Consider the following 8,300-nt stretch of genomic DNA (forward strand, 5'->3'; position numbering starts at 1 on the left):
ACAGTGTGTTTATATCACAGTGCAGCTCAAATTTTCCAAACAGAAGTTATGATCTAATGCTCTGTAACAGAAGCACAGGGTTATAGTAAATACACTCGCTCTGATAAAATTAATAAAAGAAAATAGCTGTGTGATTCGAGGAAGGAAACATTTGGGAGGATGATTTACATGTGGAGACGAGAGAGTTCTCAGCTCTCAGAGGAGACACGGAAACGTAGACGTGAGCACAAACTGAGACAGTCGTCCCATCTCAATACGGCTCACAGGAGACGACTCGGGTTTAAAAGCCTCCTCGAATCGTGACGGCGAGTTTGACATCTGATCACTTCTTCAGACGCTGACAGAAAGTCTGTCTCTGGACTAAACTGTCACTAAACCCAGCTGAGTTTCTCTTCCTGACTCTGAGATAAAAAAGCCTCTATAACAGGAAGTGGAACTGGCTGTGTTACAGACCTGGAGCAGCAATACTGGGAAAACTACCAACATCTTAAATCAAGTCAAGTCAAGAAGCTTTTATTGTCATTTCATCCATATATATCTGACGCAGTACACAGTGACATGAGACAACGTTCCTCCAGGACCATGAAGCTACTGTACATAGAACAGAGACAGAGCTAAAGGCTGAAGTAAGTTAGTCCTAGACACATAAAGTGCAACATGTGCAAACAGTGAGAGACAGAAGACAGTGCAGACGGACAGTACAAAACAGAACAGGACAAAAAACACAAGATAGCACTGACCAGTGTACAAAGCATTGTGCAAAGGTAGAGAGTCATAAATGTGGTGCAAAAGAGGGTTTAACAAACAGGGTTAATGTAAACATATATACACTTCTGTTAGAGCAGCATTTAGATTGAAATGTGGTGTGTAAAGAACAATTATAATGAATGTGCAAAAACAGTGATTGAGTGAATGTGTGTGTGTGTGTGTGTGTGTGTGTGTGTGTGTGTGTGTGTGTGTGTGTGTGTGTGTGTGTGTGAGACTGAGTTTTCATTCAGTAACAGTTTACTCTGGTTGTTGCAGTCTGGTCGTGACCTTTTCCCAGACTTGAAGATTGTGTGTGAGGAGTGTGTGGGGTGAAGAGTGTGTGTGAAGGGTGTGCGTGAGGGGTGTGTGTGGGGTGAAGAGTGTGTGTGGTGAAGAGTGTGTGAGGGGTGTGTGTGTGGTGAAAAGTGTGTGTGAGGGGTGTGTGTGAGGGTGTGTGTGGGGTGAAGAGTGTGTGTGAGGGATGTGTGTGGGGAGAAGAGTGTGTGTGGTGAAGAGTGTGTGTTAGTGGTGTGTGTGGTGCTGTTGTCCACAATGCTGTTGGCTTTGCGGATGCAGCGTGTGGTGTAAATGTCCATGATAGAGGGAAGAGAGACTCCAATGATCTTCTCAGCTGTCTTCACTATCTGCTGCAGGGTCTTGTGATGGTGCAGTTCACAAACCAGACAGTGATGGAGCTGCTCAGGATGATCTCAATGGTCCCTCTGTAGAACATGGTCAGGATGGGGGGAGGGAGATGGGCTTTCCTCAGACTTCATAAGAAGTAGAGATGCTGCTGGACTTTCTTGGTGACAGAAGAAAGTGTCACAGACTTCAGTCTGTTATCAACCGCTGAAACTTTACAGCTCCATTTTTATTTTAGTTGTTACTGTTTCTGTCAATTAAATCATGACAGTAAAAATCTTTTTGTTTACTACTTGCACACAAAATCATTTAAGATGGTTGATGACCATTCATTCATTCATTCATTCATTCATTCAATCATTCATTCATTCATTCATTCATTCATTCATTCATTCATTCAATCATCAATGATTGGTTGATGACCATCACTGCAAACATGGTCTAATAAACAGCTGCTGAGTTTCACAATGGTAGTCGACTGTTATCTAACAGACTGTAGTCAGACTGCAGTCCCGCCCACTTTATTTCTATTGCCTTACTACACTGAACAAAATTATAAACACAACAATTTTATTTTTGCCCCATTGTTCATGAGCTGAACTCAAAGATCTAAGACTTTTTCTATGTACACAAAAGACCAGTTTCTCTCAAATATTGTATACAAATCTGTCTAAATCTGTGTTAGTGAGCACTTCTCCTCCATCCACCTCACAGCTGTGACATATCAAGATGCTGATTAGACAGCATGATTATTGCACAGGTAAAATGCCACTCTATAATGTGCAGTTATCACACAGCACAATGCCACAGAAGTTTTAAGGGGGCTTGTAATTGGCATGCTGACTGCAGAAATGTCCACCAGAGCTGTTGCCCGTGAATAGAATGTTCATTTCTCTACCATAAACCGTCTCCAAAGGCGTTTCTGAGAAGTTGGCAGTAAATCCGACCAGCCTCACAACCGCAGACCATGTTTAACCACACCAGCCCAGGACCTCCACATCCAGCATCTTCACCTCCAAGATCTTCTGATACCAGCCACCTGGACGGCTGCTCCATCAATCGGTTTGCATAACCAAAGAATATCTGCACAAACTGTCAGAAACCGTTTTAGGGGTCGTCCTCATCCGGAGTCGTCCTCTTCAGGGTCTTGACCTGACTGCAGTTCATCGTGACCGACTTGAGTGGGCAAATGCTCAATTCGAAGGCGTCTGGCACTTTGGAGACGTGTTCTCTTCACGGATGAATCCTGTTTTTTTTTACTGTACAGAACAGATGGCAGACAGCGTGTATGGCATCATGTGGATGAGCGGTTTGCTGATGTCAACGTCGTGGATAGACTGGCCCATGGTGGCGGTGGGGTTATGGTATGAGCAGGCGTATGTTATGGACAACGAACACAGGTGCATATTTTGATGCCATTTTGAATGCACAGAGATATCGTGACGAGGTCCTGAGGCCCATTGTTGTGCCATTCATTCTCGACCATCACCTCATGTCGCAGCATGATCATGCACGACCCCATGTTGCAAGGATCTGTACACAATTCCTGGAAGCTGAAAACATCCCAGTTCTTGCATGGCCAGCGTACACACCGGACACGTCACCCATTGAGCATGTCTGGAATGCTCTGGATCGGTGTATATGACAGCGTGTTCCAGTTCCTGCCAATATCCAGCAACTTCACACAGCCAATGAAGAGGAGAGGGCCAACATTCCACAGGCCACAATCAACAACCTGATCAACTCTATGTGAAGGAGATGTGTCAGATACTGACTGGTTTTCAGACCCCCCTGGACCCCAAATACAGTAAAACTGCACATTTAATTGTGGCCTTTTATTGTGGCCAGGCTAAAGCAGACCTGTGCAATAATAATCATGCTGTCTAATCAGCATCTTGATATGTCACAGCTGTGAGGTGGATGGAGGAGAAGTGCTCAATAACACAGATTTAGACAGATTTGTATACAATATTTGAGAGAAACTGGTCTTTTGTGTACATAGAAAAAGTCTTAGATCTTTGAGTTCAGCTCATGAAAAATGGGGCAAAAACAAAAGTGTTCTGTTTATAATTTTGTTCAGAATCGATCAGGGCTCATGAGTTAACAGAGGTCAGAGGTCATCCAGATAAAGCCTGTTGCCGTCTCTTTTTATTTCAGCGAGTCAGCTCATGTGAATCAGTTCCTCGATAAGAGTCAACTCTTTTTAATTCTAAGTGACTGATTACTTTATTTTTTTTCTGATATTATTCTGCTTTGCTGAAATGCAGCTACGATTCTGGGATAATATCCACAACACATTTATGCATCTCACGTGAGCAGCTCTTCTTCATAAAAACTTCCATCAGGCGAGTTAGCATAATAGTGTGCTAACTGACTCGGCTAGTAATTAGCAAAGAATTCTTTAGTGATGTGTGATAATTATCTACGAAGTAACATCTGGTATAAAAATCATTAACCTTAAACTCCACCTGAGTTTCCTGAGCATCAGAGCAACGGGTCAAACATCATAAAAGGTAGGACTAACCGTAAATATTGGCACCTGTGTAAATAAAAGCATATGCTAAGCTGTGTGCTATCAGGAAACTCACTTACAGACTAAACACACAGAAGACTAGACGCTTCAAGTCTCCACTGAAGCAGCTGCTTGCTTTGATGCTTGTTTAGTTTTTTTTTATATTAATGATACGTTGAATGTTACGGCTGCTCCATCATTTAGAGGTCTGTGGATTGATCCTGATCATTACCCAGCATGCACTGGGGCAACCAGAGAGACTCTTGGGTTTTATGGGGTTACTGAAATGTACAGCCATCTGTTTTGAAATAAAAAATAGCAAAACAAGCTTGAGTAAAAATCTCATAAACTGTTTATAATGCTAAACTGGAGGCTTTAATCTTTTCTGACTTGTTGGTTACATGAGTGTGTCAAAAGCTTTCACACACTGAGCACGAGTTTACTAACATTACTGAACACACACATTTACATGGTTGTCATTTAGCAGACACACTTATCCACAGTGACTTACATTTTTATTTCAATTTATAAAACTGAGTAATTGAGGGTTAAGGGCCTTGCTCAAGGGCCCTGAGCACACACACACACACACACACACACTTACACTCTCTCTCTCACACACAAACACACACACACACACACACACAAACAGATTTCCTAATAAAATTTTCTTTTAATTAATGCTGTGTTGCTCTAGACTTTTCCTATAAACACACCCAGGCTATTCCTTAAAAAAAAAAAAAAAATTGATAGGACTAAAAACACACCATATTCACACACACACACTCTATCTCTCTCTCTCTCTCTCTCTCTCTCTCTCTCTCTCTCTCTCTCTCTCTCTCTCTCTCTCTCTAGACTCTAGACAAACATTTTGCAACTCTTTTAACAAATGCAATTAAAAGACTTCAATAGACTCTTCATACAGATACTGAGGAAAATAAACCACACACACACACACACATGCACACACACACACACACACACATGCTTACACACACACAAAGCAATTACATCTCACAAAATTAACTAGAACACAGCCTTTGTGGCATTGAAAAATAAGAAGAAATGAAAGTAGATACCTCAGTGAATAAACGTGTATGTGTGTGTGTGTGTGTGTGTGTGTGTGTGTGTGTGTGTGTGTGTGTGTGTGTGTGTGTGTGTGTGTGTAATGATATGATGTGGCAGTATGGAGTGTTTAAGGGTGGAGACGTGCACTGGCAAGAGAAGAGATGAAAAAAGAAGCTTGAATAATGTGGAAAGTGGTTAGCATGTTCTATATTTGCTGTAAACCATACACACACACACACACACACACACACACATACAAACACAAACACACACACACACACACATACAAACACAAACACACACACATACAAACACAAACACACACTCACAAATACACACACACAAACACCAACACACACACAAACACACACACACACTCACAAATACACACACACAAACACACACACTCACACAAACACAAACACACACACAAACACACATACTCACAAATACACACACAAACACACACACACACACACAAATGCACAAACATACAAACATACACACAAATACACACACATACAAACACACACACTCAAATACACACACACAAACACACACACAAAGACACAAATAAAAACACACACTCACAAATACACACACAAATGCACAAACATACAAACACACACACATACAAACATACAAACACACACACAAATACACACACAAACATACAAACACAAACACAATGAGATAAATGAGATGATTAATAATAACTAGTTAGCATGAACTCGTCCTCAGTAATAACGCAGGGGACGTTTCAGGGATCACTTATGTAGCTGTTAGACTGGACTGATGTTTCTACTTTAAGATCTAATTTAAAACTCACCTTGTCTTGTGTCGATGGGGCGAGTTTTCACAAATACTCAGCATTAATCATGGGCTGGAAAATGAGGTTTGAAGAAGGAAATGGCTTTTTTCATTACTGTCAGTCATAATCTGCTTGCATCTGCTACATTTACAGAGAAACTTTAAGTTTATTCATCATTAGCACTAAAAATACTACTACTCTCTGATGTCCTAATGATATCATTAGTGTCCTTAAATGATATCACACAGAGTGTGTTAATGCATTTCAGAATGATATTGTAGTTATATCAGGCTACATGGTAGCTGTTTAAGACAAGCTCCGCCCCCACACGTATAACTTTCACAAAACTTCACACATGACTCTGCGTTCGTGTCCGAATGTTGACGTGTGTAATTTCAGTATTTATGGTTGCGTCAGGAAGGTCATCCTGCGTAAAAACCTATGCCACAATCTAACATGAACGGGGGGGTGAATAAATAAATAAATAGATTTCCAGCCTGCATGATTTATAATTGAGTCTTTTCCTACAGACTTTTGAAAAGTCTAAGAATTCCTCCCATCTCCAGTCATCATCACCGTACAGTTACATTCTCCAGAAGGCAGTGACGTTCCGCTGATAAACTGTTTAATATGGTTCACATACCGCTTTGGAATGGCGACAATGAGCTCATCCGAATGCTGCTGCCAACAACACCGTCACTACTACTCCAACTTAACCAGGCCGTATCTCAGGCAGGGTTCAGACCAGAGGCAGAGCTGGAGATGTGATTAGCGGCTGCCATATTTAGCACAGAGTCTGTATCATGTGTAGCTGCATACAGCTGAGCTAATTTTACCACAACTGGTCCTACATTCATGCAAAAAATGAGAAGTCGCTCCTGTCACTTATCGCTTGTTGACCCCAAATACGCTACGAGCCCAGTTTCGATCTCAGATTAGATTAGCAAAGAAACATGCGGCTTGGACTCACCAGAGGCTCTGAAGATCTTTGCAACTTCCTTCCAAGCTTTAGGTTTATTTCAATATTTGACCTGAGGAATTTTACAGGAATTACAGGGAGAATTCTTGGAACACACATGCGATATGGTTGGTCCAAGAAATCGTTCAAATTAGTCAGTCGTTTGTATTTGTCATATCTTTACAGCGCAATGGCTAATTTGCATGTTGTTTAGGAAATCGATTCATATTGCACTTTGTAGAAAACAAACAATCGCCTGCTGCATCATCATTTTGGGAAACCGTTAAAGGTTAGCCTGGAAGATTCTATGGTAGTGATTATATTCTTCACAGATTACTGATTAAAGGTGTTTAATGGTGAGGTTCATTCCATTCCAGGGTCTTTTGAAGACACCATAAAGGTGACAGACAGAAACTAATCTAGACCACGTCTGAGGCTGGAAAGGTGAACGAGTTTCCAAACCCCTGATTCCTGTGTGTGTGTGTGTGTGCTTGTATGTTTGTGCGTGTGTGTTTGGGTGTGGTTGGCTGAGGTTAATGCCTCCCTACCGCATATGACAGGGAGCTCCGTCTAAATTACTGACTTGGTGTTTGTCAGCTGCTGCAAATAGCAACACCGCGAGTGCTTCAGGAGAGGCTTCATTAACACGGTGCAGTGGATGGAGAGAGAAACGGACAGAGAAACCAGGAGAGAATGATGTGATGTAGAGTAGGAGCAGAGAAGAAAGACCACCAGTGGAGGCTTCACTTAGGGGGTACAAACTCTCTGCAAAGTGAGAGTTGGGGGAGGAGGAAACCACTTTCATGTGTTTTCAATTCAGCTAGCTCCACCTTTATCTTTATTTAAACTTCTGTCCTTGGGCAAAATTGAACTGTAATAATCACTTTAAAGACAAAACTCTGTTCTGTCTGTAAAATGTGAGCAGTCTAACAGCACTAACCACAAGGTCAAACTTGTGTTTGTTTTGTAAAGTCCACATTTCTTAAATCAGTCACACCTACCCAGATATCTCTTATATACCTATAAATACTGTACATCATGCTATAGAAGAAGATGTCAGTCTAAGATACAGTGTGTTCTACAGGATCGTTACTGCTGATTGGACAGATCATTAATACACTGTAATCTCACCTGACAGCATCTGATCTCCAGAAATAAGAGCAGAAAGTGAAAAGCTCTTCGTGACTATGGCGCCGCAGCATAAATGGCTGCCCACTGCTCCAGGTGTGTGTTCACGGTGTGTGTGTGTATTCACTGCTGTGTGTGTGCACTTTGGATGGGTTAAATGCAGAGAACAAATTCTGAGTGTGGGTCACCGTATTTCACTGGTCAGTTATGAATAATGGTCCCTGCCGATGCCAGTGATCAAGGCCTGAATTGAACAGGTTTTCTGAGAAACACAATAGTGATGAAGATTAAAAAGCAAGCTAATATAAGCTAACGATGTTTTTCATGAGCTAGTCACATTCTGATGGATATAACTAAAGACGTTTTTGTTGTTTTTAATCAGAAATATCACGAAGCATGCTTATTAGCTAAAAGGTCATTTAATTTTGTTTAAA

The sequence above is a fragment of the Tachysurus vachellii genome, chromosome 2, assembly GCF_030014155.1.
Source record: "Tachysurus vachellii isolate PV-2020 chromosome 2, HZAU_Pvac_v1, whole genome shotgun sequence".
Classification (NCBI taxonomy): Eukaryota; Metazoa; Chordata; class Actinopteri; order Siluriformes; family Bagridae; genus Tachysurus; species Tachysurus vachellii.